Here is a 12,331-nt window from a genome sequence, read left to right on the forward strand (position 1 = left end):
TTAAGCAGCAGAGAAAGGAACTGAATCTGTGTCTCCTGCTTTGTGTGTATACTAGAAGGTACTGTTCTGGCTTGCTTATGAAACATGCATTAAATTGACAATGGACAGTAAAAATAAAATTCCAGGACATTAATTTTTAACCAGGGGAAAAAACCTCAAATGGTGAATAGAGATATGTAATATGGGGAAGCTCTATTCTTCATTTTAGTTTTTGTCTCTTTAGTTTTACACAGCATATTTTGTTGGGGTTCAGATGAAAGGAGAATGGAGGGTTTCTTTGAAAGATATTTAGTATAATTTGTATTTTCATTCTTTCCATCATCCTCAAGGGAAAAAAACCTACCAACCCAAAAAACAACAGCCTCCAATTTATTTTATAGGATTACAGATATAAAATCACCATTTTTCAAAGGCTTTTTATTCAGGTGTTTTGGTTATTTTTTAAGCCAAATTGACTGCTTCATTCAGATTTGAAAAAAGAATGATGAGAATGATTTGAAATAATGTCAAAAGATTAGAAGCTAAAGGAACATTATTCACATAATACTGAATGAAAGTGGGAAGGAAAGCTCTTTATATTCAGCTGTCTCCTATTCTTAGCATCTATATCTATCCTAACTTAGTCATTAAAACACATTAAATTACATTAAAGTATGAAAGGTGGAAAGTGGAAACTAGATGTAAGGATTGTAATTGGTACAGTTGAATTTATTTTATAAAAACAGAAATTAAAATTGTAGAAACTTTTGAATTCATTAATAAGACAACAAAGTTCTGAAAAGGAAAAATGGACAAAGTGAGCTTTTAAACTCATTTGACAGCTTATACTAATGTATATGAACCTCAGTATTGGCAAAACATTTTGATTCACATAAAGCAATGATTTCCTTAATAACTTCTCTGTGTTTTGAAATCTGTAAGAATCATCATGGGTTATGGAAATTATTTCCTGACTGGTCCTAGTAAGTTTACAATGTATAACCCACTTTTCAGAGAAGGAAACTTCAGAATTACATATGCACACAACATATACAGAAAGCTGAATACATTGAATAAGCAACCTGTTTTGAACAAAGACGATGTTTTCATCCTGAGAGATGGGAATACAAGAAAAGCAATTTGACAATGAAAAAAAAAACAACCAAAGAAGAGAATTTCATATCTATTTAATGTTGTGCTTCTTGCAACAACAATGTTTGCTACAAAAATATTCATATAATTATGACATTCTGCTTGCCAGAATTACATAAATGTATAGTTATACAGCAATTTGTATGCCTATTTACTATCCTTGTACACCTTCCTTGAAGATTTTGCATACAAATTAGACATGCAGGTATATCTACCATTCTGAAAATCTATTCTTAGCTGTCATTGTATAAAATTAGATTGTCAGATTGCAAAAAATACCACTATGCATTGCCTGCAATGATAAAATTAGAAACATCTGATTGTGGCAGCTGCTAGTCAGTATATTTAAATGCTGAGGTTAATTCCTTTTTTTTCTTGAGGCAACATGCATTGCAGGCTGCTTGAAAAAAAATTAAATATTATATTTATTTGCTGTTTGCCAAAACAGCAACACTTAGGCTACATTTTCCTTTAAATGTGAATTTCAGTATCTTGGAAATGGTAAATCTGACTAGCACTTGAAGAAGTATGGTAGTGCTGAAAACAATCAACTCTCTCTCATCTGACCTCCCTCTTGGTAAACTCTATCAGCATCTACCAGTTGTGGTGGAATTAGTTGTGCCTGAAGCCTGTAGATGACTTTGGAGGGAATCACAGGGTATTGTGATCTGAGTCACTGTTTTCTTAAAACCTGAGCTTCTGGTAAAGTGCCACCTCCCATGCAGCAGTACTGGCTAGATTGTACAGCTGGGCAGGATGCAGCCTACTACAGCACTTATGTTAGGAACACCTTGACTCCTTCAACACCCTGCTCAGACCACTGTCTGGTAACACATCACTACCTCTGCTAACCTCTGAGTTCACCAGATTGGTTTAAATATGTTTCTCTTACTGCTGGCTTAATTTCCATGGATAAAGAGCTCTAGCTCAGCAGCTCAGACCTGAGGCAGAAGCAAATCTTGTCACTGGCATTTTGGCAGGGTAGGATGAGAATAAAAACTGCTATAGTCATAGCAGCATTTCAGGTGAAATAGGATCTGGATAAAATCAAACATTCTGCCTTCTGTAAAGCAGATATTTTGGTGTATGAATGTATGAAATGGACAGAAAGCTAAAGCAAAAAAACCCAAAAAATCCACTATATTTTTGTTTGCAATTCCATTTGTGGTAACTTAATATAATGAATAGAATAATGACATGGCCAAATGTAATGGCATCTTACTAAGGGCTAGCACAATCCATCTTAACAGTTTGGAGAAATTGTTGTAATGTCTCATGCCGAAAAAGCACTGAAGTGTATCAGTGAGCAGTTAATCCTGGCTCAGCCTGACAAACTTCAGAATATTATGGCAGGAAATATGAAGAAGATGCCTAGTGGTTCCCAGAGTTTAACAAGCAGTATGCTTTTTTTCTTTCTATATTTAATTCTTAATAAGAAAAGAAAAGATATAATGGTAGGAAGGGCAGAGCAAATTAGAAAAGAGTAGTTGTTATTGGTTCTACAACACTGGAGAACTGAGAGTCTATACAAATTGTTTTGCATGAGATGCTAAAGGGTTTGCTTTAAAAAAGGTCAATGTGATATAATACGTACACTGCTTTTTCTGTCTTTATATGCAGTTGCCATATGTTGTCTCTCATTTGCATTTGCTACCTTGTGCTATAAGACAGGAAAAAAAAGGGATGGATAAAGTTGCTATTTTTATGTAAAACATCTGAATGTATCTAAGCACTGGAACAGGCTGCTCAGGGAAGTGCTTCTGTCACCACTCCTAGAGGAATTTAAAAGGTGTGTAGATGTAGCATCTAGGGACATGGTTTAATGGGGGACTTGGTAGAGCTGGGCTAATAATTGGACCCGATGAGCTTAAAGGTCTTCTCCAACCTAAACAAATCTATGATTCTTTTCCTGATTCTTCCAGCTTCCTATTCTCTGAAGTTTGTGTTACCTTTTTGGCAGACACTTGATTCTATATAAAGATTTTTCTGCTTTGACTTAGCCATAACATATACTAAGATCTTAATGATACAGCCCTGCCAACATAATGAACTTTTGGGTCTGGAAATATGACCTAGTGCTTATCCAGTTTCATTCTTTGTAGGGAAGCAAGTAATTATACCAATATCTGCATTTACCATGTCAGGAGGATTCTAACTTTGTTTTTCTGCATACTTTTATATCTATCTGATTTAATAAAATCACAGTAAGTGGCCAGATGGCAACAAAAAGTAAGACTGTACAGCACTGGAAATGGCATAGTCTCTCCATGTAGACATGGGGAAGGACCCAAACAAAAGACAAACCAGGGGAGTTGCTGCCCCTCCACATCTTTTTGGGAGGCAACAAGAGAATTAGCTGTTTAGTTGAAGATAACTTTAAGCTTTTATAGCAGGATACTGAATTGCCCTAGAAGGGAAAAATAGTCCTCTTACATCATCTTATAGGAACCCACAGTTTGGCTTCTACGCAAAATTATGCAAAAACTGCAAAATTATGCAAAAATTTCAAACAAACTCTACTAATTGGTAGCAAGTGTTACTCTGTCCTGGGGCAAGTTCTCATATTTGCTGGTCTTTGTTCTCAGACGAATATCTGATGATGTTATAACCTCAGGGGTTTGAAGCCATCATATTTCATGCAGCTTTAGGCTTCAGAGCTTGAACTATTTTGATTTTTAGACAATAAAGAATAATATGCCAAATCGTCAATAATAGCAAGTCTCTGAAAGGGAAGACAAAAGGCAGATAGATGGCACAAACACTGAAAGCAGAACTGTTACAGTCAAATTTTTCTAAAAAATAATTCTTTGCAGAAGGATTTCTGGTTTTTTGGAGTTTGGGATTATTATTTTTCTTGGTTTTTTTTTTTCCTTTTTTTTTTTCCTAATAAACATGCCCCTATGTCTAAGTTTCTTGCCCACCATTTTCTGCAAAAAAAGTGGGATTATAACTCAGATAAATATTATAGTATACTCAGTGTACTAAGTATCTTAGTATACAGATTCACTAAGAAAAATGCAGGGTGAAGTTTTTACACCATAAAGAATTTTTGTCTCCTTTACAGTATTCTGCAGACATAATTTCATTTGAGTTGCTGTCTTTGGTCTTTGTCTAGCATTATGTCCCCCATGTTTTGGCAGGTTGAAATGTTTGGTTATAAATGGTGTTGGTGTACTTCATGATAAGAAAAGTTCCCCATTTCAGTCCAACTGACCCTTAGATTATTAGAATTTTTGCAGAGGTAAATGGGACAGGCCTATTTACTCATCAGAATTGAAGGGGACCACATGAACTGTGATTTACACTGCCTATGTTGCATGCTGGGGTTGTTTTGAACTTGGCAAGAATCCCAACTCTGAAATTTCTGCAACTGACACATAGCACACCTGGAAAAGATAAACATAAATTTGATTTCTAATGAAGAATAACAGGATCTTAATGCAACTACAAAGTCTGTACTAACACTGCCTTTTAATTATCACAATGTAAGCATAGTAAATAGTACTTTAAAACTGTTTTAGAGTGATGAAACCACTACCTCCTTAAAATAAAGATGAACTGTAAGAAAGATAAGAAATACAGGCCATTGAAAAGGAACACTTCCGTGCTCCTTTTGTTTTAAAGAGCTGGTCTTTAAAATAAACCACCTGTCTTTGGTCCCTTCACAAATTAACTTCAGGGCAGGCTCTCACAGCACCTCATCTAATCTGAACAAGGTGCTCTCCATAAATCCAAGGCCATAATTTTTCTGCATGTCCTCTTCATACCTCTTGGTCAATGCACCCAAGGCTTCTGTCAGTATTTGTGTCATTTTTATGAATACAGGTCCCAGTTTGTTAAAATTTTCCTAGAAGAACTAAGATCAACAGAGGAGCTGTTTCAGGATACATGTAAAGTTTTTGTTCAATTAACTGTATTACAATCAAACAATAAAACAAAAAAAACTATAAAAATAAAAACACCAAAGCTATTATAAATCTCCCTTTGTATCATTCAGTGATGAAGCATTGCTAACGAAATCACTGTCAACAACAAAAATATATCCTGAAGATGGGGCAGTTTAAGTTGGACAGGTATTAAAATGCATATGTGTGTGTGCGTATGTGTATGTGCTTGTGTGTGTATATATACATATATATATTTGGCCAAATGAGTAACCTGTGTTTTGTGGAAGACCCGAAACATACTGTGCAATGATCTGGACAGTGCTGAATGACTCAATGACCTCCATGGAACTGCAAATTGGCTCTGAAAATAGCCTCTCTTCTGTTAAAAGGATGTCTGTAGCTAGTGATTTCCAATTCAGAGGTGCTACAGGCAAAGGATCACTGACTTCAAACTTCAATGCTACAACTCAGAACCTATTTTGAATTCAAGTTTTTTCTACTCTTTGCATGTGAAGCTTTTACTTTTTTCCATTTTTTACATCTTTGCATGTGAAGTGACTTCTAGGAAAGATTTTACCGAAAAAAAGTGTAGATATCCACACATCTAATACATCAGGAAAGTTTAAAAGGCTAAAACATCACTCTTGCAGACTTCTTTCCAGCAGATAAACTCATTGCTGCTTACATTCTTCCTCCTGCAGAGTTTGTGAACTACTCCCGGTACCTGCTGAGAATATTTTCCTTAACTTCAGGAGCTTTTGAAATCTAGAAAGCAAGGACATTGATGGATGAGGGTCTTTTAGAGGCTTGACATTCAGTTTGTGAGAAGTGGATTATGCAAGCTGGAAGGAAGGGCATAGGAAGAACCTATGTTCCTACTTACAGTGCCAAGAGTTGTTTCAGAGACAGAATGTTCATTCCAGAGTCCTAATCAGGGATGAGAGTAGAAAATAATTGAAATGTGACATTACCAATTTTACCTGATACATCTTTCTGGTCAAAAGATGTAAAGTAGTTTTTTGTAAGTTAATTTCTTTGGCTTTCTTTGACAATTGTTATACAGATGTGCAGTTTTAGAGCAAAATTGAGGTCATAATTAGAGCTTGATTTACATAATTTGTTTTATTCTAATGTTGTGTTTTTTCAGACAACAAGGATCTTGTTAAACTTTCATATTTAGAAGCAAAATATTTCCAGAAAGGTTAATGGAAATGTTTTTTGTTTCAATTCTTATTTGGAGACTAAAATGGGCTAAAGGTGACCTTTGTAATCAGAATTTTTACCAAGCACTTGCTTGCTCTTGTGACAAAAAAATTTTATCATTTATATGTTACCCCACCAGGGTAACATATACCATAGCTTTATGTGTAGAAATTAGCCAGTTTCAGAGAGATGTTGTGATGTGAGGAACACTTACGTGAGTTCTGCCCAAAGTGAATGCTTAAAACTATTTTTGAATAGAAAGTGGCGGTAATTTCCAGATGCAAAGAAAGCACAGGAGAATACAGTTAATATCAGAAACTAAATTTTTCAGATACTGTCATAGAATGACAGAATGCTAGGATAGTTTGGGTTGGAAGGGACCTTTAAAGGTCATGTGGTCCAACCTCCTTTACAATGAGCAGGGAAGTTTTCAACCAGAGCAAGTTGCTATGAGCCCTGTCCAATTTGACCTTGAACCTTTCCAAGGATAGAAATCTACAGTCTCTCTGGGCAGCCTGTTCCAGTGTTTCACAGCATGCATAATAAAGAATTTCTTCCTTATATCTAGGCTGAATCCACTGATCTAACACTGTGAAACTACCACCCTTTGTTGTATTGCTACAGGCACCACTGCAACGTTTGGCCCAATTTTTCTCATAGGAGTCCTTTAGGTACAAGAAGGCTGCTGTAAGACTGCCCCAGAGAATTCTGCTCCCCAGGCTCCTCCTGGAATCCTCTCCATGGCCTCCTCTGGACCCACTCCAAGAGGTTCATGTCCTTCCTTATTTGAGGGCACCAGAGCTGAATGCAACACTCCAGCTGAGATCTCCCCAGAGTGGAGCAGAGGAGGAGAATCATGTCTCTTGTGACACTGCTTGGGATGCAGCCCAGGACACGTTTGGCTGTCTGGGCTGGGAGTGCACATTGAGGGTCATGTCCAGCCTCATCTGCCAGAACCCCCAAGTCTTTCTCCCTGGAGTTGCCTTGATCTGTTCATCCCCCAGCCTGTGCTGTCACCAATGGTTGCCACAGGCCAGGTAGAGCACCTTGCACTTGGTCTTGTAAAGTCTCATGAGATTCCCACGGACCTAAGTCTCAAGCTTTTACAGGTCCCTCTGGAAGACATCTGACCCCTAAGACATGACAACCATGGCATTCAGCTTGGTGTCTTCTGCAAACTTCCTGAGTGTGCACTCAATTCTGCTGTCTAGCTCATCAACCAAGATTTTACATATGGGACCCCATTTGAACCCCTGAGAGACTCACTGATCTCCATCTGGCTTTCATCCACTAACCACTGCCCTCCTTTCTGCTTCACTGCCATTTGCACCCATAAGAAAGCCTGTGGGGCTAGATGTATAAGTCAGATGTTGGATATAATTTATACCATTTGCACGTTTTCTCTACTCAAATACTGTTTGTCAACAAAAGAGAATGAGTTTAGATTTGACTTAGTGGGAACAAAAAACCCCAAACCCAGCAAGAAAAACAACAACAACAACAAAAGAATAGTTTACGCAGTACTTTTAAAGGTAGGCTGCAGGGAATAAAATATTAGGTGCTAATAAGCAGGGTAGTTGCCTTGTGAAAAAGGAACATATAAAATTTATCTTGATCTTGGCAAGAACATAATACTACATGGATATCAACAATTCCACATGATTTGCTGCTTACATGTTAAGTTACTATACTTCAGATCAGATATGAATTGGTTTTTCTTACTTCAATATGTTAAGTAGTTTCAGAATTTTTGATCATTTGTTTAGAAGCCATAAGCTAAAAAATGCTCTTTTAAAATTTCTTTTTGAAAGCCATGTTCAGTAGTTGTAAAGTGTATAGTAAATAGGGAATAATTATTATTCTTTAAAGAATGGGGCTGCTAAGTAATAAGATAGGGAGCTTGTACCACCTTGACAAGTCATCCTTAACAATGTTAATTAATGGGTAGAATGCTGTGCCCATACAGATGAGAGACTGTGATATCCTAGTGCTAAGAAGAAAGCATCATCTTAAGAAGTGAACTTTTTATCTCTGTATATGTATGCGGAGTCCTAAGTGATATAAGAGCAAGATCCTGATGGTTATTAATCTTTGATCCAGGTAGAACCACAACATAAAACTATGAATTTAAAAACAGATTTAACCAAAGAACAACTATGCACATAGAATAATAAAAAACTTTTAAATGCTTTTTCTCAAAAAAATGCTTCTTAAAAGCATTTTTTCTTTTTCCTGAAAGATTGATATTATCTTTATCTATCTACTTGCTTCCTACTTGTTTATAAATTCCAAACAGCAGCAAATATGGTTCTTTGCTTTGGCCACTTATCTAATGAAGAGTTCTGCAGCACAGAGAAATATACTCAAGACTGTTTTCATTTTAAATAACGTTCTCTAGTAGACTGAACTTCTTCGGATATCTTTTCAAAGAACACTCTTCCAGAGATCCTATCCGCAGGATGGAACTTCAAGTATGACCAAGAAACCTATGAAGGCTGGGCTGTCACATCTTTCTATGGGATATGACATCCCAAAGGACAACCAGTGAAATCCAAAGATCAGCGATAGTTGTGAGAACAGCTGCAAAACTTTTACTGCATGGCAAGGAGAAAAATGGAAGAAATAATCAACACGAATCAGATCTCTGATGTCTTCTGGCAGAACAGTTCTATCTTGTAGAACAAGTGAAGAAAGAAGTAAATTCTACCCAGCAGTTTGTTCTTTACTCTCTGGCAACCCACAGGACAACCAGTGAAATCCAAAGATCAGAGATAGTTGTGAGAACAGCTGCAAAACTTTTACTGCATGGCAAGGAGAAAAATGGAAGAAATAATCAACACGAATCAGATCTCTGATGTCTTCTGGCAGAATGGACATGGATCCTTCTGCAGTCCATAATTTGTTCCCAACCCTGTGCCTCAAACATGGGCCTTTCATGCAGGCACAAATGCCCATGTGCAACCCTCCCTGCCCCCCAAAATTCAGTGATAATCACTCTATGCATGTATTTATATAGATATTTACATCCTGGACAGAAACATACAGGAACACAGGTTTATCACTTGTTTTAAAGGAAAAACAACACTCGGGTAAATGGGCCTAAAAGTAAATTTTACATGTAGGTTTCAAAGTTCAGGTCTAAATTTAGAGTCAAGGGGGCTATTAGATTCACTTTCCTCTCTTGTAACACTTCAGAGATTAATTACCTTAAAAGAAAAGACACTATCTTACTGTTAAGTAACTGTAGATCCATATACTGGAAAATTAGTGATGTATTGAGAAATAGGAACTTGTTTTGTGTCCCCAAAATAGCAGTGAATTTCCAACTGCTTTCAGGTTCCCATCTCATTCAGCAAATATTCTTTTGGTTTCTCTGTGAATTAAATGGTGAAGTACAGCAGTAGAATGTTTTATAAACACTTGATCTCAGCTTGCATCAGAAAATGAGTGGTGAAATTAAAATTTGCTGCCATTTTCAGAGGAAGGGGTGGTTTGCATTCTTCCTGCCAGAAAGGCATACTGTTGAGGTAGGGAGCTGCAAAACACTGGTGTGCCTGTATGGGTGTTGGGATGACCTGTGAGTCAGAAAATTTGTGGGATGACTGAGGTAGGTAAACTTTTACTCACTTTGGTTCCTGCTTACCTGGAAACTTGGTGGCAGGCCTACCACTCACTGATAAACTCTGCAATCCTGGAGTGCATGGCACCTCCCTGCAGCCTCCCAGACTTGGAGGAGGTGTTTCTTTGTGTACTGCTGGCTTCCTTGCCCATTTCCTGTACAAAACTGATGTGCCCTCCTGAACAGATACCATGTATTTGTCTCTTCAACTTGGCTGTGAAGAGGAACGAGCAGTGATGTGCTTCAGCTGGTGTATTTTGTTGCCTAGGGGTGCAAGGTGTGCTCTTCTAGTGGTCTGGCAGTAAATGCTGGGCAACCAAAAAGACTTTTGTCCTCCTGAACCTCCCCTCTGACTCACTTTAGCTGTTGAGCTCTGCATCTGTCAGAACAAGCACTGAAGCAAGATCAACAGTAAGGATGCAGCCATGCAGGTTTTAATACAGTGCTTGTGCCTGAGTTATGTTGTTTTGCTATTTGAAGAAATGCTCTGGGTTGCACAACAGAATTGTGGCCTGACTGTTGCTGTGTTAATGTATCTCTGCTAGGAGATTGACAGATGCCTCCTTGGTAGGACAGAATTGGCTTTACAGATTGTTGATTGTGCTTCCTGGGCTACAGTGCAGGATGCATTGTTCTATCTCCCAACCAGTAGTTATTACTATAACTATAATTATTACTATAATTATTGTTTTTTCTCTTGTGCCTATACAGCTCCAGCTGACATATGGGGGCTCTACATGCTAAATCCTGGCCCCTAGTATCAGTTTATGAAACTAGACATATTTTTATTTACTTATCATTGAAAAGAATCATTGCAGTGTTTTAAGACTTTTGTTCTGTATGCTGTTATTTCTAGGTATGTGAGTGATAGCTCCATGGAAAATATAACTGGTTTTTGCCTGTGCTCAAAGCAAATAATGACTGATGTAGATTAGTTCTATCTTTATATTTTTCAATCTGTATCATTACATGGGTAGAACTGGCTTATATTTAAAGGACTGGTTAGAGAATCAGAGTTTAAATATCAAATTCCACCTCATATTTACTATGTAATCTTAAGCAATTTGCACAGTAAGTTGCAGAAACAGCAGATGTAGAAGAGCTGAACTTTGAATTAGCTTGTTCCCATCATGAAGGTCTGGAGTGAAGTGCTAAAACTCTCTGTAGAATAATGTCAAATACATTAGCCAAACTCTAACAAATTTTAAAATAACCTGCTCAGCAAATCCAGTGCTCTTGGCATTTTTCTGACTGGAGACAGCCAACAGGAAAAGTGTAGAGCAAGGGAGTGTTATAGATCTTTGTCTATTCTGCATCAAGGACCTGAAATCCTTTCCATGTTGAAACTTGCTTTCAAAAACCCACAGGTCTGAAAAAAGGGGATATGTTCTTTTCTGTTATGTAATACGCTTGCATTACATAGCTCAGGAAATATATTCCAGATATGGGATGCAAAGCCTCTCTAGAGAGAGTGCCATAGGCCAGGATGCTGTCCACATCACTTGCCGCAGTGATGCAACTGTGCTCAAAGTGCAAAAGGGGGAATGTTTTGTTAAAGAGGGACCTGGCTTTCAGTGAAAAATGAGATTTATGTGTTTGTACCCTGTTCCTGTTTTGCAATTGATTTTATATTGCCTTTATATGCTGTGCTTTTCAGTATTAGAAATTGAGCATCATCAACGCTTTCCATTGCTACCCTTTCACTAACCTGTTTCTGAAGCAAGACATATCTGGATGTTATGGGATTGGGTGCAGCAAATACAGATTTGAGCATCACAGCTCATTTATGAATAAGGATGATTCTTGACTGTGAAAGAAATTCAGAACTGTCCTCACCTGTGAGACATGTTTCTAGGCAGTCTTGCCTACTGGATAAATATGCTGTGGAGATTTCAACGTTGAAAAGAAAAACATTGCTCAAATTAAAAGCTGAAACAACTTTGAGGATTATCTGGCTTCTAGGCATTTAATTGCTTTCAAATTCTCAGCTACCTAATGGATATTGTCCTTTAGATTATGAATAATAAAAAAGCATGGAATATGAACATAACTACATCTATGATTAAAATGTATATTTTAAAACTTGTACTTCACATGTATATGTACTTAACAAGAAATTAGAATTGGCAGAAAAATTTGTGTTCAAGATAACTTTTTGGCTTTAGATAATGATTTATTTATTGTAGTGACAGTAGAAAAAATACAACCTCACTGGGTAAAGATGTCATCATGTTAATGTCATCACTGTCATCATTAATAATAACAACAATAAAGTGTTACTAAATTAGCTGAAGTCTATATTTTACTTACATTAAAATACCTAATAAAATTCAAGATCCCTGATTTTCTTACAGTCTGCCTCGCTAATGCTTCTACACTATGTATACAAAGTAGGTATTGTACTATTTGTTACTTATTAGATCCTAAGAGGAATTTGCATTTTTCAAGAGCAAACCTCAAAGCACCGTATATAATTAGCTCACTGTAATTG

Source organism: Passer montanus, unplaced genomic scaffold, assembly GCF_014805655.1.
Source record: "Passer montanus isolate IOZ18808 unplaced genomic scaffold, ASM1480565v1 scaffold199, whole genome shotgun sequence".
Classification (NCBI taxonomy): domain Eukaryota; kingdom Metazoa; phylum Chordata; class Aves; order Passeriformes; family Passeridae; genus Passer; species Passer montanus.